Below are 24,905 nucleotides of genomic sequence, written 5' to 3'. Positions count from 1 at the left end.
ATAGTGTCTTCTGAGATTGTCCTCTCTGTGTTTCTGCTATCTCTCTTCGATGCCTGCGGCCTACTACCTTTCTGTAAGGACAACAGTCATGCTACCTCAGAGCTCACAATAACAGTCTTTCTTTTACCACATCTCCTTAAAGACCCTATTTCCAAACACATTCTGCTGAGGTTAGGACTTCAAGCCATGAATTGGAGATGGGAGTGGTTATACTAACATTAAGTATATCTTGTTTTGGCTTTAATAAGAAGTACTCAGGGAAACCGCATCCAGAGGCATCATAGAGAGGCCAAGGCCCACAGAGCTGCAGGTAGGAGCACCAGCACACCACCCTAGGCCCCAGAGGCACAACTGGCAGTAGGGAGCCCCCAGAGCCCACCTGGCATCCAGACCCTGCCCCTGCAGAATACCACTCCCCTTCTGCCCCTCCCTGGGATCCTGGTGACTGGAGCAGACACCCAGCTGATCTGTTCCCCTGTGGAAACTGCGTTTGGAGGCATCAAAGAGAGGCCACGGCCCACAGAGCTGCAGGTGAGAAGGCATCCTAGAGCAGCCACTGCCCTCAGAGCTGCAGAAACCACTTCCAGAGACATCCTAGAGAGGTCACTGACCTTAGAGCAGGGGACACCATATCCTGAGGCATCCTAGAGGAGCGACTACACTCAGAGCAGCAAACAGCTAGCTGGTCTACTACTGTGGAGACACCATATCCTGAGATATCCTAGAGTAGACACTGTACCCAGAAAGCTGGAGCTCAGGATCACAGAGACATCCAGACCCCGAGGAGTTCTGACACAACAAAGATAACTGGAAAGGCAGGCTCCAGTCAGAACCAGTGAGTGCAGGTAACACTTGAGCTAACCAAATGGCGAAAAGCATGCATAAGAATATAAACAACAGAAACCAAAGTTACTTGGCATCACCAGAACCCAGTTCTCCCACCATAGCAAGTCCTGAACACCACATCACACCGGGAAAGCAGGATTCAGAATTAAAATCACTTCTCATGATGATGATAGAGGACTTTGAAAAGGACATAAACAACACTCTCAAAAAATTTGAGGAGAATACAGGTAAACAGGTAGAAGCCTTAAAAGAAATGAAAGAAAACACAACCAAACAGGTGAAGGAATTACACAAAACTGTCCAGGATCTAAAAATGGAAGTAGAAACAATAAAGAAATCTCAAAGGGAGACTACCCTGGAGATAGAAAACCTAGAAAAAAGATCAGGAGTCATAGACACAAGCATCACCAACAGAATACAAGAGATAGAAGAGAGAATTTCATGCGCAGAAGATACCATGGAAAATATTGACACAACTGTCAAAGAAAATGCAAAATGCAAAAGGCTCCTAACACAAAACATCCAGGAAATTCAGGACAGAATGAGAAGGCCAAACCTAAGGATAATAGGTATAGATGAGGGTGAAGACTCCCAACTTAAAGGGCCAGTAAATATCTTCAACAAAATTATAGAGGGAAACTTCCCTAACCTAAAGAAAGAGATGTCCTTAAATATACAAGAAGCCTACAGAACCCCAAATAGACTAGACCAAAAAAGAAATACCTCCCATCACATAATAATCAAAACATCGAATATACAAAACAAAGAGAAGATATTAAAAGCAGTTAGGAAAAAATGCAAAGTAACATATAAAGGCAGAGTTATAAGAATTACACCAGACTTCTCACCAGAGACTATAAAAGCCAGAAGATCCTGGACTGATATTATACAGACCCTAAGAGAACACAAATGCCAGGCCAGACTACTACACCAAGCAAAACTCTCAATTACTATTGATGGAGAAACCAAAATATTCCATGACAAAAAATTTACACAATATCTTCCCCAAATCCAGCACTTCAAAGGATCATGGATGGAAAACTCCAACACAAGGAGGGAAACTATAACCAAGAAAAAGCAAGAAAGTAGTCTTCCAACAACCCCAAAAGAAGATAGTTATACAAACATAATTCCACCTCTAATAACAAAAATAACAGGAGGCAACAATCATTTTTCCTTAATATCTCTTAATATTAATGGATTCAATTCTCCAATAAAAAGACGTAGACTATCAGACTGGATACATAAACAGGACCCAGAATTTTGCTGCATACAGGAAACGCACCGCTGTGACAAAGACAGACACTGCCTCAGAGGAAAAGGATGGAAAACAATCTTCCAAGCAAATGGTCCCAAGAAACAAGCTGGAGTAGCCATTCTAATATCAAATAAAATTGATTTTCAACCAGAAGTAATAAAAAAAGATAAGGAAGGACACTACATACTCATCAAAGGAAAAATGTACCAAGAAGAACTCTCAATTCTGAACATCTATGCCCCAAATGCAAGGGCACCCACATACATAAAAGAAATTTGGCGGGGCGGTGGTGGTACATGCCTTTAATCCCAGCACTTGGGAGGCAGAGGCAGGTGGGTTTCTGAATCCTGGTCTACAGAGTGAGTTCCAGGACAGCCAGGACTACACAGAGAAACCCTGTCTCGAAAAACAAAAACAAAAACAAAAACAAAACAAAACAAAAAGAGAAAGAAACCTTACAAAGCATACATTGCATCTCACACAACAATAGTGGGGGATTTCAACACCCCACTCTCAGCAATGGACAGATCATAGAAACAAAAACTAAACCGAGACACAATGGAACTAACAGAAGTTATGAACCAAATGGATTTAACTGATATCTATAGAACATTTCATCCTAAAACAAAAGAATATACCTTCTTCTCAGCACCTCATGGTACCTTCTCCAAAATAGACCATATAATTGGTTATAAAACAGGCCTCAGCAGATACAAAAAGATTGAAATAATCCAGTGTACACTATCAGATCACCATGGACTAAGGCTGGTCTTTAATAACGACAAAAACAACAGAAAGCCCACATATACGTGGAAACTGAACAATGCTCTACTCAATGATGACTTAGTCAAAGAAGAAATAAAAAAAGAAATTAAAGACTTTTTAGAATTTAATAAAAAGGAGGACATATTGTACCAAAACTTGTGGGACTCCATGAAAGCAGTACTAAGAGGAAAACTCATAGCTCTAAGTGCTTACAAAAAAAAAAAAAAAAAAAAAAAAAAAAAAACCTGGAGAGAGCATACACTAACAACTTCAAAGCACACCTAAAAGTTAGAAGAAAAAGAAGCTAATACCCAAGAGGAGTAGATGGCAGAAAATAATCAAACTCAGAGCTGATATCAACCAAGTAGAAACAGAAAGAACTATACAAATTATCAACAAAACCAGGAGCTGGTTCTTTGAGAAAATCAACAAGATAGATAAACCCTTAGCCAGATTAATCAAAGGGCACAGAGACAGTATCCAAATTAATAAAATCAAAACGGAAAAGGGAGACATAACAACAGAAACTGAGGAAATTTAAAAAAATCATCAGATCCTACTACAAAGGCCTATACTCAACAAAATTGAAAAAATCTGGATGAAATGGACAAATTTCTAGACAGATACCAGGTACTAAAGTTAAACGAGGAGCAGATAAACCATCTAAACAGTCCCATAACCCCTAAAGAAAATATAAGCAGTCATTAAAAGTCTCCCCACCAAAAAAAGTTCGGGACAGGACAGTTTTAGTGCAGAATTCTATCAGACCTTCAAGGAAGACCTAATACCAATTCTCTTCAAACTATTTCACATAATAGAAACAGAAGAAACACTACCCAATTCGTTCTATGAAGCTACAATTACGCTCATACCTAAACCTCACAAAGACCCAACAAAGAAAGAGAACTACAGACCAATCTTGCCTATGAATATTGATACAAAACTACTCAATAAAATTCTTGCAAACCGAATCCAAGAACACATCAAAACAATCATCCATCATGATCAAGTAGGCTTTATCACTATCCCTGACCTCAAACTGTACTACAGAGCAGTAGTGATTAAAAAAAATAAATAAATAAATAAAAAAAAAAAAATAAAACTGCATGGTTTTGGTACAGAGACAGGGAGGAAGATCAATGGAATAGAATTTAAGATCCAGAAATGAACCCACACACCTATGGTCACTTGATCTTTGACAAAGGAGCTAAAACCATCCAGTGGAAAAAGGACAGCATTTTCAACAAATGGTGCTGGTTCAACTGGAGATCAACATGCAGAAGGATGCAAATCAATCCATTCTTATCCCCTTGTACAAAGCTCAAGTTCAAGTGGATAAAAGATCTTCACTTAAAAGCAAATACACTGAAACTAACAGAAGAGAAGGTAGGAAAGACCCTCGAATACCTAGGCACGGGGGAAATGTTCCTGAACAGAACACCAATGGCCTATGCTCTAAGATCAAGAATTGACAAATGGGACCTCATCAAATTTCAAAGCTTCTGTAAGGTAAAAGACACTGTCAATAAGACAAAACAGCAACCAACAGATTGGGAAAAGATCATTACCAATCCTAGATCCTATAGAGGGCTAATATCCAATATATATATATATATATATATATATATATATATATATATATATATCTCAAAAAATTAGACTCCAGACAACCAAATAACCCTAAATGGGGTACAGAGCTAAACAAAGAATTCTCAACTGAGGAAATTTGAATGGCCAAGAAGCACTGAGAAGCTCAACATCCTTAGTCATCAGGGAAATGCAAATCAAAACAACCCTGAGATACCACCTCACACCAGTCAGAATGGCTAAGATAAAAAATTCAAGTGATGGTAGATGCTGGCAAGGATGTGGAGAAAGAGGAACACTCCTCCATTGTTGGTGGGATTGCAAGCTGGTACAACCACTCTGGAAATCAGTCTGGCGGTTCCTCAGAAAATTGGACATAGCACTACCTGAGGACCCAGCTATACCACTCCTGGGCATATACCCAGAAGATGCTCCAACATATAACAAGGACATATGCTCCACTATGTTCATAGCAGCCTTATTTATAATTGCCAGAAGCTGAAAGAACCCAGATGTCCCTCAACAGAAGAATGGATACAGAAAGTGTGGTACATTTACACAATGGAGTATTACTCAGCTATTAAAAATAATGAATTTGAGAAATTCTTAGGTAAATGGATGGAACTAGAAATTATCATCCTGAGTGAGGTAACCCAATCACAAAAGAACACACATGGTATTTACTCACTGATAAGCGAATGTTAGCCCAAAAGCTTGAAATAGCCAAAATTCAACTAACTGACCACATGAAGCTCATGAAGAAGGAAAACCAAGTGTGGATGCCTCGGTCCTTCTTGGAAGGAGTGAGAGAATGCTCAAGAGAGCAAATAAGGTGACAAAGTGTGAGACAGAAAGTCAAGGAGGGGCCATCTGGACACCACTCTACCTTGATATCCGTCCAGTGTGCAGTCACCAAAGATAGACGCTGATATGGATGTCAGGAAGTGCATGCTGACAGGAGCCTGATGCAGCTGTCTCCTCGAAGGTCTGCCAGAGTCTGACATATCCAGAGGCGGATGCTCGCAGCTACCCCTTGATCTGATCAAGGGTTCCCAATGAAGAAGTTAGAGGACTGAAGGAGCTGAAAGGGTTGGTGGCCCCAAGAGGAGAGCAACAGTGTCAGCCAACCAGAGCTCCCAGGGTCTAAACCACCAGCCTGGGAGCACAAAGCAAGGCACCCATGACTTCAGCTGTATACTTAGGGGAGGATGGCCTTGTTGGGCATGGGTGGGAGAGGAGATCCCTGGTCCCATGAAGGCTGAACACCAAGTGGGAAGGAATTCGAATGTGGGGAGGGGGGTTTGGGAGGTAGATTGAGGCACACCCTTGTGGAGGCAGGAAGGGGGGATGGGATAGGGGGTTCCTGGATGGTGAGGGGAATTGGGTGAGGGGATAAAATCTGAAATGTATTTTAAATAAATAAATAAACAAAAGAAGTGCTCAACCGACTGTTTAGTGACAATCAAATTTATGCTTTTACTTGAGCATGAGAGGAAAGTCAAAGCAACTTGCTGATGTTAATCAAGGCTGAATAGATATTAAGTCATCAAGTAGTCTACCATTGTCATGGAAAAGCAATAAAAATTTCCATTGAAGTAAATAAAATGTGTAACTCTGTTAACTCCACTGGATTATTGTTTCTGGATTATTGTTCACTGGATTATTATTAAAAGTAAAATGTATTATTATAAGCCGACAAATTTTTAAGACCACTATCCCATCCTGTTAACATATACAACGTATAAAGCATACTTATGAACCAGTAAGGTGGCTTGGCAAGTAAATGCATTTGCTCTTAAGCATGGCATAATACTCCCACCCTGCCTACAAATACTTAAATAAATAAATAAATAAATAAATAAATAAATAAATAAATTTAACATTTAAAATAAAACATATATTCATAACTTTTTCCATGCACAATGGAAACCTCAGCCACTTATTTTTCCAGTGAAATGCATATGATGTTCAAATGATTAATAATATCAGAACACAATAAAACACACTAATTATTATAATCCTTTATAAAGTTAAAGACAAACTCTTCATACTTTTTAATGTCTATCTGGAGAAGTCTCAAAAGTAATTTTAAGAGTAAAAAATATTTTGAAATATTTTACTTAATTTTATGAAAATTAAATCTGATATTAAAAAAGAAAGGACCATTTGATTTGGATCAGAACACTGATAGATAAGAATAATTAATTATGGGGTTAATACTGACCCAGTTTAGCTACAATTTAATTAAAATGACAGTAACTGAAGTGTTTTAAAATAAACTTTAAATAGTTAGAAGAAACCACAGAATTTATAACTGAGAAATTTTTGTTACGTATTTGAAAAGACAAGGACATTACAAAGTCATTATGAACATACAAAATAACATTGCCAATATTATAAAAATCCCATTTTTAATGTAAAACTTACACACAAGTGCAGAATACCTATTTTAGTTTTGCTTAAAACAGACTGAATATTCTAAAAATTAATCCATCACTGGTAGGTGTTGTAAATATTTAATATTAATTGAGGGGTTTCTACTCCATTGTGAATCATTTAGTTCCCAGATAAAAGACATATATCATTTATATTTACAATAAACCTTGAAAGCACTGGTGCTATGCAGATATTTACCCTCTAAGCTATTTTGCCTACTTCCCTATCAATAATCTGACATAAAATTTTTCATGTTCCTCCTGGGCTACTCTTACTCCAATTGACGAGCCTTGGTGGATTTGTCTTCATGATTCACCTACCATATGGCACCTCATGCTGTTTTCTCCTCTCTCTCCATCTTCTCTCCTCCATCTTGTGGTCCTGTCTCAGCCTCTTTCAGCAAATCCTACCAGTATGCACTACCACAACCAGGATTTTAAAAGTGGAACACTAGTCTTGTTTGAACAAAACACGGAACATGAACATTCCAAAACCAAATTCTTCCTCTTCTGATGATGGTGGAGGGATAAAGACAGGATTCACTGCCTCACCTTGAACAATGAGACACTGGACACAATCTTTGGAACTAAGAATTTTTGTAGACATGAGATAAAAGCAAGAATAATATATAATCCCTGGGAGAAAAAACACAGGAGATGAGCTCTGTCTTAACTCTATATTATTTCTTAGAAATAATTTAATTCCTAAGTAAAATCTTCCAACAAAGACACTTTTATGCTAAGACTTTTTCTCTTAGGAAGTTCTTCTTAACATTCAGTGAAGGAACAATATCAGTTATGCAAAAAAAAAAAAAAAAAAAAATGTTAAATGCCAAAATGGACGTGATTTCTAGATCATTTTATGAGGCCAATCTTAATCAAAAACAAAACCAATGTCTCTATCATAATTGAAATAAGGTACCAAGCAGAGAGTTACAAGTCAAAATCCTTCATGAATATGGAAATTTAAATTTTAAAAAGTTTAAAAAGTTGGGACAAGCAATTCATAGGAACGTTACCATTGTGAAAGGAAATGCTATTTATTTCAATGATATAGCTTAACATCAGAAAAAAAAAACAGTTCCTGTATTTTATCACATTAATAAACTACAAAATAAAAACATATGCCCTTATATATAGACATAAAAAATCAAATTGACTACTCACTCATAATTTCTTTAAGTTCTAGGTTATAAAATTAGCTTCCTCAACCTAATAAAGACAGTTAGTAAAAATAATGCTAACATCATGAAAAAATTAAGAACATTCCCTAAAGAAAAGACAACCTAGTCAAGGATATGTGCTCTTACCACCTCCCTTCAACTTTGTAATGGAAATGCTAAACAATGCAATAAGGCAAGAAAATAAAGCATGGAGGGAGGTAAAATAAAGCATGCAAATGAAAGAAAGATTCATAGGTAACATACTTGCCATTACTATACAAAATTGTGAGTGATCCACTAAAAAAAAATTCAAACTAACAATGGGAGTTTAATGGAGATACATAAGTAAACAATATATCCAGTATCTACCCATGTATCACAGGAAATGCATCTGGAACTGGTATATACTATACTACATTGTATTACACCTCTAAAGCTCTCAAATTTTATTTCCATTTTTCATATTTATTAAAGGACAATTTGTTCAAAAGCATCATTCACTGGAAGTTTATGAAGTAAAACAAACACATGAATCTTTTCTTACTGGGTCTTCTGTGGAGACAGGACTCTGATATTTGCTCCCATGTCAACCCTTTCACATTCCTTACATTGTTTCACAGAATCCCTACAGCTCTGAAGTGTGTCAAACCATTTATAAAGTCTAACCCTGTTACCATAAAAATAATAAAATACATGGAAAGAGATGCAGAGACCCATAGCCAAACATTAGATAGAACTTGGGGAGTCTTATGGAAGAGTTGGGGGAAGAACTGAGGGACCCAAAGAGGACAAGGACTCTACAGGAAGACCAGCAGAGTTAACTAACCTGGGTACTTGGGGGCTCCCAAAGACTGAGCCACCAAACAAAGAGAGAGCATGGTATGGACCTAAGCCCCACACACATATGTAGCAGATGTGCAGCTCAGTTTTCATGCAGGTCCCCCAACAAGTGGTGCAGGAGCTGTCCCTAAATCTGTTGGCTGTCTTGTGGATTGTGTTCTCCTAACTGGGCTGTGTTGTCTGTCCTCAGTGGAAGAAGCTGGGGTTAGGGAGACACCACACACACACACACAGACACACACACACACACACACACACACACACACACACACACAAAGAGAGAGATGGATGTACACAGGACACGACATCACTACTAGAAAAAAAATTACTTAGGTGTTTTTAAGCAATGCATGTTCTTCTTGAAGTTTGTAGACATCAGGACCAGAATTTCAATCAGGACACCTTGTAAATTCTCTGTCACCTCCTCACAAACACTCATCATTTTCACTGACAACACATTCACTCTCTTTGGATCATGCCTCTTCAAGTACAAAAGGGAGTTTTATATGCTTTCTATTTTATTAAATGTTAACTTGCAAAGGGACCATTCAACACCATTCAACACCCATCTCATTCAATCTGATCATGTTCATGTGATTTACCTGGTAAATGAAAAGTCCCAGGGAAAGGTGTTTAGGGAGTAATAACTCAGCATGCTGAAGGATGCTTAGAAATGTTTTATGGAAGTTTCCATTTTGTTCATAACCACATGACTGGAAAGACTTCGAGTATTTTCTAGAGCATCAAAGATCTTCTTGGAAACTCTGATTTGCTCTGTTACTTCCTACTCCTATGTCAGCTTATGTTTCCTGCCATGTCTTTTTTTCCTGGAGCATTGCAGTCTCGTTATTCCATTAGTGTTCAGGAACTTAGTGAACTGTTTTATGACTTGAATTCAAATAATCAAGTTTTTGTAGAGGAAGGCAGAGGGGCAGGAAGAAGGGGCGGGAGGAGATGGGGTGGGGAAAAGGGATACTCCAGCATAGCAGGGTTGCCTTTTAAAAGCCCACACAGATCTTCTTTCCTACCAGATAACTTGCCGACCTTCTCCTATGCTACATCTGATTGCAATTACTTCAGTTTGTTAGGCTGACCAATTTTAGAAACATGGACAATGAGCATTGCTGCAATCAGATCTGCATTAAAACCCAGAAATGAGGCACATATTGGTTATTGCCATCAGAGTTGTTATGATGTATTTTTTTTCCTAAAGAAATACCCTCATGTCAGCAGGCTTGAAATAAATTCTTCCAAACTGCTAACATGACTTCTGAATATAAGTCTGGTATTTTCTTCTAAAAAATTAATCTGTCGTCTCATGAAACTTAGTTACAAATTCGTTCACAAGTTTTTTCCTGGTTCTTGCTTGTTCTCCGCTTTTGTGAGTTTTGTAAGTACTTTTTAAAAATTTGTTTGGTGTATTTGTACATTAGGGAGGATGTGCACACACATGCATGTATAGAGACTAGCAGAGGGCATCAGATGCCTTCTGTGACTCTTCATTCAGTTCGTTGAGGCAGGGTCTCATCTCTGAACCTGAGACTGTAGTTTTGTCAACTTAGTTGGAAGACAGGAAGCCCCAACAATCCTCTTGCCTATGTCATCTCAGAACAGACTTTATAAACATTGGGAGGATGTTCTCTGTTCTTTATGTAGGTGCTGAGATTTGAACTCTGATCTTCATGATTGCACAGCAAGCCCCCCTTAAGCACCATGCCATATCTCCAGACCCTGGTTTTTATAATTACTAGGAGGAGGAGGAGGAGGAGGAGGAGGAGGGGGGGGGAGGAGGGGAGGAGGAGGAGGAGGAGGAAGGAAGGAGGAGGAGGAGGAAGAGAAGGAGAAGGAGAAGGAGAAGGAGAGGACAAGGAGGAAGAGGAGGAGGAAGAAGAGGAGAAGAAACAACTGAAGGGTATAAGAGTTATTTTGACTCATAGTTTAAGGACTAAGTCCATTGTGGTAGGGAAAGCATAGCAAAAAGACTGGCTTTAGTGAAGCAGAATCTTGGGGAGGCTGGCCAAACTGTGTTCATATTGAAGGATATCTATGCTGGTGCCAAGTTAGCATCCTCCCCTCATTACTCTTTAATGTCTGTGACTACAGCTCTTGGGATGATGGTTCCCAAATTTATTAAGTACTTCCCTCCACATTTAAACTACTCTAGAAATACCCTCACAGTCATGGCCAGAAGTTTATCACCCAGCTGATTCTAAGTCAGTCAGGATGACAAAGATTAACCACAATAACATTTAAAGGCATTAAACCACATTGAAGAGGTGGATAGGGAACAAACACTCATTTCTGAGCTTTAGAATCTCAGTATTTCTCATCTACTAATAAGTAACATGTCCCTGGACCACTTGAGCAGGGCTGGCCCTAAAGTGTGACCTGTCTGTAGAATCAATGCCCCTAACTGGGCTTCCTTGTCTGGCCTCAGTAGGAGAATATCTGCCTAGACCTACAAATACATGATGTGCCAGGGTAGGAGAACCCCCAGGGATGGGTCTCCACCCTATCTGAGGAAAAGGAGAGGAAGAATGAGCAGAAGGACTGTGAGGGGGACCCTGAACATGGAGGGAGGGCAGTAATGGGAATATAAAGTGAATAAATAATTAATTAGTGGGAAAAAAAGAAGAAGAAATCAATCCAGACATTTTTATAGTCTCTAAAATCACCACTTTTACCTGCTCCAGTCAGGGTCTGAGTGCAGAGGACTCATTTAAATTGTACAATTGTTGCTGCCTGACACAAAGCAGAGAGTTGGGACAGCCTGAAGTAAACAGTTCCTCTTTCATGCCATTTTTGTTATAATGGCTGCTCTATGAAAGTGAATTGAACCCTGAGTCTGATTAGTCCTCAGTGATCTAGAGAACTTGGTTTCTAGATGGGCCAATTCACAGCTATTAAGTCATTTCAGGAAACTCCTTTCTAGTGTCCCCCATGTGTTCAACCTGTGCCTGGTGTCTCACCTCTCTCTACCCACACACTTGCTCGTGTCCTTCTCCCCTCAGACATGTTCTTTTTAATTCATCTATTCTTGTCAAGTGTCAATAAAGCAGACTGACTCCTGGTTTGAGAGTTAGAATGTACAGTGATTTCATAGTCAGTTTTGTCAGTATTACCAAAAATTAACTCTATAAGATCACACTTGAAATTAATATCCTTGAGTTTGTCACTGAAGATCTCCACTACACTTGTAAATCTTCAAACAGCATCAATGCAGTTTGCTACATAGTAAATCTGTAGGTTCATACCCAGATGGTCAGTTTTTATTGTCAACTTGTTCCAACCTAGAGTCTCTTCAGAAGAGAGAACCTCAATTGAAGAACTGCCTACATCCCATTGGCCTGTGGCCATGTCTGTGAGCGGTTGTATTGATTGATGATGGATGGATGGAGCAAGACTCTTCCTAGGATGTAATGCTGACCTGTGTCAGAAAAGCTTAAAGAGCCAGGAGCATCTTCTCTCCATGGTTTTTGCTGCAATTCCTGCTTCAGTTTCTGCCTAACTCCCTTCACTGATAGGTTGTGGCCCAAAAATGTAGGCTGAAACAAACCTGTCCCTCCCCAAATTGCACTTGTCAGGGAGCAAACTAGAATACAAGGATATCACGGTGCAATAATTTCCATTTAGGTCTAAATGGTACTAAAGAACCCTTGACTCTATTTATCCATCCAAATGTCCAATGGATATTTGGGGAAGCTCAATACATCTCAGTTACCATTTCAGGTATTTGAAAATGATGTGGTGAGCAAGCCTCCAATCTGTCCTTCCAGGCTATAGTACAGGAAGACGGCAACATCAGTGAATGGAATTCTTTATGCCAACTGCAGCAAAGGAGCACTGTAGGGAGAAATATCACAACCATGTTATCCTAGGCTTAAAATTTATGAGAAAATTTCAGAAATTTATAAATTTTTATAAAAATCAACAATGAAATGGCTTTAAGCTCACACAAAACAAAACAAAAAAATTTACTCCTTGAAAAGTATTAGGATTCTCTTTACCAAATCGATGAATCCATAATGTTAATGTTTTAAAGTAAGGTAACTGAAGAGCAAGAAACTGCCCTCAGAAAGAATTATCTTTCTAGGTTCACATGCAATCTTCCTCTGTGCTTCAAGTCAGGATTTCTCTAATTTATGCACTGATCGTCCCTCTGCTCCTTCTGCCTCCTTTGACAATCCTTTACTAATGCATTAACCTGTCTACTACAATCCTTGTGAGGGAGAAAACATTGATGGAATGTCCAGTCTTAAAGAATTACCTGTGTGTTCCTAATAAAAGCCACAATAGGGGAGCTTAACCCACAGGAAAGGCAACACTGATTGGCTTCTCTTGCTTCCCCTCTGGTACAGATGAAGGAGCAACCGTAACAAGGACTCCTGACAGATGTGGCTGACATTTGTAACTTACTCTGCTTGAGCCACAGTTTCAGGTGTTTCATCACAGACATGAGATAAAGATACGAATGTGTCTTTCCCTAATTAGGAAACCCATTTTAAGTAGAAAATTTGAACTTAAGTCTTGCCATTTACTATTCATCACAAACTTTATGTCTCTCTTACTAAGCAGTGTTAGGTTGGATAGTTCTCCTTTCATATGGAAATGACTGGAAAATAGTTTTGCTATTGTCCACTTGAAAGCATGTCATTACCACATGGAGCTTTTCAGCCTTTGTTTAGAATATAATATGAATGTGTCAGCCATATTTTATTCATTCCTACAGTTACTAACAGATTTCCACTTACGTGTGTGTGTGTGTGTGTGTGCATGTCTGTAGGTGCACTGCATGAATGCAATTGCCTGTAGTCGTCAGAAGAGGGCATCAGATCCCCGGAACTAGAATTAGAAGGCTTTCTAAGTCACATGGTTTTGAAAACTAAACCCAAGTCCTCTGCAAGAGCAGCAAGTGCTCTTATGTGCTGAGCTATCTCTCCAGCCTCCCCAAAGCTTTAACTCATAATGATTATTAAATACATAAAAGGTGCTGTGTATACAATGCTGAACACTGAGTTAGATTCCCCCAATGAAGAAGTCCTGACATCCCAATGGTTGAAATACACTAAGGGCAGAGGGGAAAAAAAAAAAAAAAAAAAAAAACAGCCATGTCAAAGCCCCTAGAAATAAGTAGCCTCTGGAAGGAAAGAAGAGAAAGAGTCTGCCCTGCAAAGGCCGAGCTGGCCAGATGCTCATAGACTCCTGAGCTAAGAAATAAAGTATGTGTTCATCTGCCTGAAATTGAGAAGTACCCATGAGACTGAGTCCTGGGAGAGATGTATTGTAGGAAGAATCGATGTTAGTCCCTCCTAGGCCTCACACATAAAACACCCTGAACAAACTTGTGCAGGCCCTACCCTTTCCCCTGGGCAACACAGTTGCCCTGTGCTGAATGATCTCTCTCTTCCTTCGCTGGGGCCTGGGAGTGTGGAGGGATGTATCCTGGGCAGTAACGTTAGATTTTGTTGACATGTGAAGCAATTTTGGCAAACCTAATAAGCCTTGTGGTTGTGATTTATATCTAGTCAGGGAGAGATGACATCTGGATGTCTGATTTATTCACTAGCAAAATGTTGGCTGAACCTAAAATAAGAAAATAGAGATTTATGTAACAGATTGCGGAGCCTTAATTTAAGAATGACTAGGAAACCAGCAGACACTCCCCGGCCCTGCTCTGCCCAGAATCACATGCTCCAAGTGAATATCGCCTTTCTTAAAAGACAGTCACATGGTAAGGATAGGGGTACTAGTTCTTCAAAGTTCAACACCATACCTGAATCTTTTCAAGATGATGGGACTGTAATCCAGAAATTTTGGCATTCAATAACATGTCGGCTGCTTTTTTTTTTTTTTTTTAAAGCAAAGAGCTCTTGAAATATCTAGCAGAGAGCTGCTATCATTTATTTTAATTCTACTTGGAAGCCCACAATCTGCTTCATAGTGGTATCCATGCCAAGAGAATCTGAAAACTCTTGGGACTTGAAGAGGAAGGAATTCTATCCTGTCTACTAAGAAATCTTAAGTCAATGTCACAATTGTTACTTCTTCAGAGCCCTAAGGTTGGTTGGTTTGTTTGTTGTTTTTTAATGGAGTATGTTCTTGTCCTAACCATCAAAATACAACCTCTCTCTGGTCTTGATGCTTCTCAATCCTGTGCCTGGTTTGACATTTGCTCTTCTTATCTTGCCTACACTGAGTCGTATAGCATTCTCCCTTCTGGCTCCTAGCTTTACGTTAGCTCTGGTCATGGAAGGCAGAGGGCTCCTTGGCATGCATGTGTTGTGCTAGCCTCATTCTGACTCCTCCTTGCTACCTCTGTCTCTCTCACTCTCTGTTCTGATTCTCCTTCTCAAGTTCTGACTGGGTACTAGGTGAGGCAGCAGTATAGGAAGGCTCCATTCATATCTCCATCTGTGTTCAGCAGAACAGAAAGGTAAGTGTCCCATCAAAGACTCACAAACCGAGGGTGTGTTCATACCTAACCTTTTTCCTTTAGAGAAATCTAAAGCTCTTGCTATCATTCGTTTTTTTTTTTTTTTTTTTTTTTTATTAAGATTCCCTAAGAATGAAGAGATGGCATTGAAGAACCCTTCCTGAGGAAACTACCATCTGGCCATCAGGGTTCCTTTGATGTATATTTCGAAAGACATCATTATTGTTAATACTTGTGGAATGCAGTTCTTGTCTCTAACTAAACTGACCTCAGTAAAACCCCTAGGGCCCTTCCCTTGCTTCCAGGATACTTTACCTTCTGTGGACACCTCTAGCAAGGACCACAGAGACCATAATGTCTTTGATTTCAGTTAGTGCAGACCTTAGGGTAAATTGCAAACTATATCACTTCTCGCATCTCCTCTTGAGATTAGGTCTTCATCCAGGAAAAGCCTGCTGTCTTGCTGACCTTATTCCCTGGCATGGCCCTAGCCCTCTGCCTCTTCAAAGAGACCAGAAAAAAAAAAAAAAAAAACAGGATGAAGACTGTGCACTTGGTCTCACAGAGAATCAAATTTTGCTTCTCTTTCATGGGAATGAAATTAACAAGCGGTATTGCCCAGAAGCTGTAGGGGAAGCATCGAAAGCATGTTGGAGCATGTGGAACAAAGTGGACATGCATACCCCCATGTTCTCTATGGAGAGAAGAGCTATGACTCTGTATACCATGTAGAAGGAGAAGACACCCTCCATGGGCAAGACAACTAATTTGGTCTTGAAAAGAGCAAAGATTTGGGTACAAAGCAATCATGTCCAACTGCTCGAGTTCTACCAGTTGGAAGCTGTGTGCTGTGTTCTGGGTTAGTCCCAATCCTGTTCTTGATGTTCTCTGCAAAAGAGGATAGAAATTTCATCCCTGTAAATTATTCATGAAGAGTATACTATCCTGTCCCACCTGGACCCCTCTCCTATGCAAATGACTGACTAGAATAAGAGAAGAGGAGGGGAAAACAATAGAACATCCAAGGGAAATATCCATAAGGATCCCCTCCTCCAGTGGCTAACAACTCATGTGAATCCCAGACCAAGGGAGAAGAGACTCCATGACAGTTTACTCTTTTTTCTCCCCCACTCTCTATCCTTATAAGCCCACCTTGTTAAAGCGAGGATTATTTTCAAAGCCCAAGTTCATCAGACCTATGTTGGAATCACATCATTGACGTGATTGTCCGGCTGTGTCTCATGATCCTCCTTGTGAGTAATTATTGTAAGAACCAAGGGAGCTGATGCACAGAAGCTTCAGCCCAGGGTCCAATGGTAGCCGTGTTACTTTTATCATTTTCATCAGGAGTAGCGTCTTCTGATGACTTTTAATAGACACAGTGCTGCCTGAGAATTTCCCCCATTGTAGTTCATTTCATTCCCCAGCAAATTTCTCAATCCTTCCTGATTCTGTTGGAACATGTGTGAATTTCATTACTTCACAGACTCAGAGTCTTCCTGCCTCGAAGCCATTTCAAAGCTGTGCCAAGACACAAGAGTCCTCTGACAACATATTACTGCTTCCATGAAACTGAGGATGAGCAGCCTGACCTGTGCTTTAAGGCAGAGCTTGCAGGGCATATGTGCTTATAAACAGAATCCCCTTCACCCCAGATACCATCTTTATTGTTATAATTTCTCTCTGTTTCCTCCTGAGTGCTGGTGAGATGGACCAGGTATTTTCTTCTCACTTAGATACCAAAATAAAGACTCTTCCAAACTCCTGGCTTCTGAGTTCTGATGCCAGGGTGTAGGAGCCAGCCCCTGAGTCACTCATCTAAAAGCCAAGCTGAGGGGAGGTGGTTTTCATTTCAGGAACTAGGGTAAGCTTCCTGGAGACCAAACACAGCAACATCAATAAACAGGTAGACAGGAGACAGTAATAAGAGAGGAATTCAGGCTTCACTTTAAGTATTAACTAGAGAGGATGCAGGGGTCACACACAGTGAACAATAGAATGCTTCTCTGCTAGAAGAAACATGATCAAAACCAAGAGCAAAAATAGGAAAGCTTCTGCTACCACACAGCATGAGTGGACATAGCCATTTCTTAGATGTGCTGTCCTTTACATAAAAATAGCCCAGACAATCCCTTATTTTTTTTAAATGAACCATTTTCTTACATTCATTCAGTAAATGTTTAGTTTTTAATCACTTTTAAATATTTTCTTTTGCTATGTTGAGAATAGAATCTAGGGTCTGGGGTATACTTGGTGAGTGTTCCATGCATGAACCACATGCTAGCCATGCCCTGTAAACATTTCTAATCACTTCCTGTGTACCATGTGCCAAGGATACAACAGGCAAGCAGTAACAAAGGTACTTCGATACTATGGAGCTTCTATTCTAAAAAAAGAGACTACAACCAAGAACGAACAAGGGGTTCTGAATAAGCCGTGACTCGGGACAAGAATCCAAACCACACAAATCACACAATTCTATTTTATGCAGCTGCTGGAGGGGGCTGCTGACTGATCCTACATCACTTACTTGCTATGTGCACTTTGAGTAGCATCAGTGAGGTTGATTGCTCTGCACACAAAGTAGGGCACACCACCTGGCTTCAGGTCAGTATTCCTGAGTGTGTCTAGTTCCCACGATGCAGGAATCCTAAAGGACCAGAGTCTACTCGTTCACCACCATCATCCCAGGGTTTAGTATACTGCCTGAAATAAAAGAGGTTCTCCACAAATACTTACTAAATTACCATTACTTAAAAAAATCACACCGTGGCTTGTATTGTAAAGGGAAAGAACAGGCTCCTGTGAAAGAAAAGAAATAAGAGGGAACACAGGAAATGCCATAGAGGGACACAGGAATGTCATAGAGGGACACAGGAATGCCATAGAGGGACACAGAAATGCCATAGAAGAACACAGGAATGCCATAGAGGGAAGAGACACAGGAATGCCACAGAGAGAACACAGGAATGCCATAGAGGAGACACAGGAATGCCATAGGGAGAACAAAGGAATGCCATAGAGGGAACACAGGAATACCAGAGAGGAGACACAGGAATATCATAAAGAGGACACAAGAACGCCAGACAGGAAACAAAGGAATGCCATAGATAAGAACAGTATCTTTCTGAGGAGCTAGGTGGAGAATCCCAGAAGAAGTAACAAGTCCAAATGTACTGTGTGAAGAGAAGCTTGCTGAATGGTGGCTGTTGCTGTCCCCACATAACCTGCGGTGTCACCATTGCCTGCATGCTGCCTTTCTTTGTCTTTTCTATTCCATTTATTTCCATACAAGGCAGTGCCTGGTTGTTCTTAGTTGATGTATCTCTCCAGCAGAACACCTCCTTTTAAGCAGGAGTGTTGACATGTAGGAGAACAGGAAGTGGTTCCTCAAACACTCTCATTTGCCAAGGGACCTGGCAAGCTGCCATGTAATCACTCCAGGGTTCCCACGCATCTCTCCTTGCTTCAACTCCTCAAGATTTCATGTCCCTTCCTGGGGACAGCTTGAAATTTCCAGAATGTGTTCTTGTGTTTAAAAGAAGAGGTTGGGTTTTTGGATCAGAAAACTCACTTCTTTTGAGAGATTTCTGTATCCAGTCTCCATCCTTTGAGACCATAACTCTTTAGAAATGGTGACATATTTTCAAAGGAGATCTGTTTTTATCTCCTAGTAATACATAAAGCAAACTTCCCTCTCTTTTATATTTGGGACCATGTGGAGTGTAGAAGCATTTACCTGTGACTAGAGAAACAGGAAAGAGCATAGGCTTTGGACTCTTCCGAGAGCTAATTAAGTGGTGAAGCCACAGATGTGTCCAACTAGAGAGTGAGACACTTCAGCCTCCATGATGCTATTTCCAAAACTGTCCCCTCTAACCATCTGTCTTTCCAGATTTGTGGTTTCCGAGCCATGCTGAGGAAAATAGTGAGTGATGGCTCTACCATTCTCCCATAATCAGTGAGAAATAAAGGAACAAGAGCGGCTCTGCGGAAGAGCTCTGGCTTCTTTCTCACGCATGCCTGATATCCACGGTACATTCATCAGGTTGGGAAATACAATTCTTAGTGGGGCATATAACATGTTTATATTGCACAATATCTTCTACTGAAAAACAGCATCAGTTCCCTGTGTTCTCTTCCAGAACACGGAGGATGTTCTTGAGGTCAGGGGTTCTAGTCCCAGGGGTAACCTTTTGTGCCTTGGGAAGTCCTCCTGGCCTCAGTATTTTTGCCAATTTATAAGACGGCCTTAGGCCTGGTGTTCAGCTCTCAAACATTCCATGAATCTCTTTAGCAAGCAGAGACTTGTGCGTGCTCTTCTGGCACACCCAGAGAGGAATTTTCCCTGTTGGGGTTGTGTTTCGGGAGTGCTGTTTAGTGTTGCCACATCAGTAGCACATATCTAATACACATATCTCACTGTGGCAGATCCAGATGGGATTTATTTTATTATATTGTTAAAGGAAATTATGTGTGCACATATCTACGCAAACACAGAGGCATACACAACCGACCCTTGTGTACGGATAGACTGATTCGGTGGAACATGGGACAGTTAACATCTTGCTTACCTGAAATAGTCCAGACTCACACTAACTAATGGCAATTAGGCTGAAGGTGAAACTAGAGGATAGTCTGCTGTATGACTTCATATCTTTCCTCACCAAGGAACTGAGGAAACACATGGTCAGTCTCAGCTGGGCAGATATTTCTCTCATGATCCTGCTCCTTATCTTTCCAGATCAGAACAGGACCTTTCCCATGCTCTGGACCAGTGTATAAGTGACGTTCTTTAAAGACTGATTTGGAGAATTTGCTAGTGTCATCTATGATTTCACAGCATCACACATTAAAGTTCAGTGTCTTCATCAGCTGTCTTTATATAACTCATGCTATTTCGAGTTCTACTTGCGAATGCACAGACTCAGGCAAATGCAAGATTGTGGAGAGCCTGGCTTGTCTCCAGGGCCCACTCTCCAATGTGGAATTGCTGCCACTTGCCTGTTACAAAATACCTTCTTTCTCTCTCCACACAGCCATGGAAAGGCTCTCAGAGACCACCCTGACAGTTGGAGAGAAAAGGACATCTGAACTGAGTACTGTCTTGAGAACTATTCCCACTGTGTGGAAACCATTACCCCAGGATACATCCTGAGCCTCAGCAGCCAATGGTCCCAGAAAGACAGCAGCTGGGAGCAAAACCATGAACTTACTGTTCACAGGGATTTCTTGGTGGACTGTCACTCACCCTTGTTGTATGTACGTCACATCGTACTCTCTGGGTTGTGGAGAGATTTGTCTTGTTTAGCGGTAAGCACTCCATGATTCACTGTTTACCAAGAACTAAGGAAGAGGAAGTTCGGCAAATCCTCCCCTTTAAAAGTTGGCCCAGAATTATGTAAGTGGGTTTAGAGGAATAGTAGAAACAGGTGATTTTAATTCACCGCATCTGCTCAGTACCTGCAGTGCAGATGCGTTATTTTCGAGCATTGCAGCATCTGTTCCGTCGTACGGTTACCACATCCCTAGACTCCTTCGATGCGTTAGTCACCTTTAAATTGCCTTTCTGCAACATATGTATACACTTATATAGTCCCTCTGTGATGCCTTATTGCATATGATCAAGCAAAATACACCCATTTCTGTAAAATGGTAGAAGCTACTGCATGTTTCTTTTTAAAACATCGAAGGGCATCCTGTAATTTTCTTCAGTGGGTCTCCATGCCCTTTCCTTCAAAATGTGTGATATCATTCATTATTCTTGCCATCTTCATTACTTTTATTATAATGTGAGTTTAATGTAGATGGTAGGAGTTATCTGTTTATGGTACATGTAGCTCTACATAATTTAACCCAAAGGGTTCTTTTTTTATCACTGAAAAGGAAATTGTCTTTTTATCATGTGTTGTGTAGAAACATAGATCTCTCTCCCCTATGCTTAATGACATTCTTGTTGAGATGCACAAAGGGAATCCTATCAAAACAGGAACTAGCACACACACTCTGAAGAGGCCCCTCCATGGTGATTTCTGGATGATTTCTGCCTTCTAGAGCTGCATCCCCTCTACAGCGTTCTGTGGGACACTGGGGGACAGCATCAGCGTTCTGTGGGACACTGGGGGACAGCATCACTGTTCTGTGGGACACTGGAGGACAGCATCAGTGTTCTGTAGGACACTGGAGGACAGCATCAGCGTTCTGTGGGACACTGGGGGACAGCATCAGCGTTCTGTGGGACACTGGGGGACAGCATCAGCATTCTGTGGGACACTGGAGGACAGCATCAGCGTTCTGTGGGACACTGGGGGACAGCATCAGCGTTCTGTGGGACACTGGGGGACAGCATCACTGTTCTGTGGGACACTGGGGGACAGCATCACTGTTCTGTGGGACACTGGGGGTCAGCATCAGCGTTGTGTGGGACACTGGAGGACAGCATCACCGTTCTGTGGGACACTGGGGGACAGCATCACTGTTCTGTGGGACACTGGGGGACAGCATCAGCGTTCTGTGGGACACTGGGGGACAGCATCAGCGTTCTGTGGGACACTGGGGGACAGCATCAGCGTTCTGTGGGACACTGGGGGACAGCATCAGCGTTCTGTGGGACACTGGGGGACAGCATCAGCGTTCTGTGGGACACTGGGGGACAGCATCAGTGTTCTGTGGGACACTGGGGGACAGCATCAGCGTTCTGTGGGACACTGGGGGACAGCATCACTGTTCTGTGGGACACTGGGGGACAGCATCAGCGTTCTGTGGGACACTGGGGGACAGCATCAGCGTTCTGTGGGACACTGGGGGACAGCATCAGCGTTCTGTGGGACACTGGGGGACAGCATCAGCGTTCTGTGGGACACTGGGGGACAGCATCAGCGTTCTGTGGGACACTGGGGGACAGCATCAGCGTTCTGTGGGACACTGGGGGTCAGCATCAATGTTCTGTGGGACACTGGGGGACAGCATCAGCGTTCTGTGGGACACTGGAGGACAGCATCAGCGTTCTGTGGGACACTGGGGGACAGCATCAGCGTTCTGTGGGACACTGGGGGACAGCATCACTGTTCTGTGGGACACTGGGGGACAGCATCACTGTTCTGTGGGACACTGGGGGACAGCATCAGTGTTCTGTGGGACACTGGGGGACAGCATCAGTGTTCTGTGGGACACTGGGGGACAGCATCAGCGTTCTGGGGGACACTGGGGGACAGCATCAGTGTTCTGTGGGACACTGGGGGACAGCATCAGCGTTCTGTGGGACACTGGGGAACAGCATCAGCGTTCTGTGGGAGACTGGGGGACAGCATCACTGTTCTGTGGGACACTGGGGGACAGCATCACTGTTCTGTGGGACACTGGAGGACAGCATCAGCGTTCTGTGGGACACTGGGGGACAGCATCAGCGTTCTGTGGGACACTGGGGGACAGCATCACTGTTCTGTGGGACACTGGGGGACAGCATCAGCGTTCTGTGGGACACTGGAGGACAGCATCACTGTTCTGTGGGAGACTGGGGGACAGCATCACTGTTCTGTGGGACACTGGGGGACAGCATCACTGTTCTGTGGGACACTGGGGGACAGCATCAGTGTTCTGTGGGACACTGGGGGACAGCATCAGCGTTCTATGGGACACTGGAGGACAGCATCAGTGTTCTGTGGGACACTGGGGGACAGCATCAGCGTTCTGTGGGACACTGGGGGACAGCATCACTGTTCTGTGGGACACTGGGGGACAACATCAGCGTTCTGTGGGACACTGGGGGACAGCATCAGCGTTCTGTGGGACACTGGGGGACAGCATCACTGTTCTGTGGGACACTGGAGGACAGCATCAGTGTTCTGTGGGACACTGGGGGACAGCATCAGTGTTCTGTGGGACAGCTGACAATCAGAGCTGTGTGCTATGATCTGTGGGCTGTTCTTGCCTTAACATTTCTTAATTCTTAGAGTATTTCCTAGTTCTCTACTACCTCTGCCTGAAAAAATAAAAGAGGCCCTCTTGTGTGACCACCCATCCCTTCTGTTCCCATGCAGTATAATAGTATTTACAGTGAGTAAATTTTTCTCATGCTTTTCCTGAGCAGACTACTGAATTGTAGAGAGATAGAGAATGAGCCTGTTTATGGGCTTTTGTATCTCCTAGGTCCACAAAGTAACGCATTTATTCCACAATGCGGGGACAAACATATGAGTAAGTGAATGCAGAAAATTTGAAATAGTGTTTTAATATATCATTTTAAGGGACTACTTATTAACTACTAGAGCCTCAAAAATACTGCATTTCGATAATTTAATGAGTCATGTATTTTTGATGGACCAAAGTAATTTTCCCTGCCTCTGGGTAAAGTATTCAGTAGCAGGCAAAAACTCAGTCACTGTTTAGATAAAAATAAAATGTAGCACTCTGTCCTAAAAATGCAACCTGAAAATTGTTATTAATTTATCCGTAATGTGCTTTGAGAAGTGCATAAGTGTTCAGCGATTCCTCTGTGTTTGAAAGGTCTAAGAATGACATCAAAGTATATTTTTAACACTGTAACATAGAAAAAGTTGGCAGTCTGCTATGGCCCCTGCTGAGGGTCTGTCTTCTGACTGGGATCAGGGACAAACACTGTCTTTGTGTTATCCAGATTGACAGGGAGGCTGCAGTAGAATCTCACCTTGTCCAAGACCTCTAACCAAATGCTTTCCCTGTGTCTTCTCCCAATGTTCACTGCAGAGGAGTTAACTTCACTTCAAACTTGCATCAGCTGGTTCTGCCCACTGTTATTTCAAAGCGATGCTAACACGTGAGAAAAAAGCCTGTGGCAAGCCTTTCAAAGTATTAAAATTGTGACTCACTGCCAGACAGAAAAAAAAAGTATTCTTTGCACACACACACACACACACACACACACACACACACACACACACGCTATTGCTAAAATTAAAATTAAAAATTTTCTTAAAACAGGCCAGCCAAGGATGTGCAGAAGTGATAACATTACAAATTAACCTGAACAAAAAGAGTCTAATTTTCCAGTGGATTCAGGGAAGAACGTTAGATAATACTAAATAGCAGAAGCAAAACAGAGATGTTCCCTGAAACATGATTTAACTGGGTGATGTCATGGAGTTATGAGGGGGGAAAGTAGTCTGGCTTTCTTGGCAATGTGAGCTTCAAATGAAGTTTGGAAGTAATTTTCCAAAAAAAAAAAATAATATTGTTCCACAAAAATGCATCACTCTTATAATTCAGAAAAGCGGTGACTTTGCACTTAGGAAAGACTGTCTTCTCTCTCCAGCTCATCTCCAGAGCTGATTCTATCACTTAAATAGAAACCACAGGCCCTGCTTGACACATGCTACTCTGACTCTCACTTCCTGTTTCATAACAAACTCCCCCTCCTTCTGTGAGCTTACAATCTGTCCCAGACACCACATATATATGATACAATGAAGCAAAAACTGAGGGAGAGCAATTAGTCTTAGGGGAAAAAAAAAAAAAGTTTCTTTGTCTTTCTTCCATCCGGGTAGTTGCTGAAGATGGGAGAGAACAAGGAAAGATCAATATGCATCTCCAACGTGTCAAAA

This window comes from Arvicanthis niloticus, chromosome 28 (genome assembly GCF_011762505.2).
Source record: "Arvicanthis niloticus isolate mArvNil1 chromosome 28, mArvNil1.pat.X, whole genome shotgun sequence".
NCBI classification, from domain to species: domain Eukaryota; kingdom Metazoa; phylum Chordata; class Mammalia; order Rodentia; family Muridae; genus Arvicanthis; species Arvicanthis niloticus.
The sequence above is the reverse complement of the archived record's forward strand: the minus strand, read 5'-3'. Positions refer to the sequence as shown.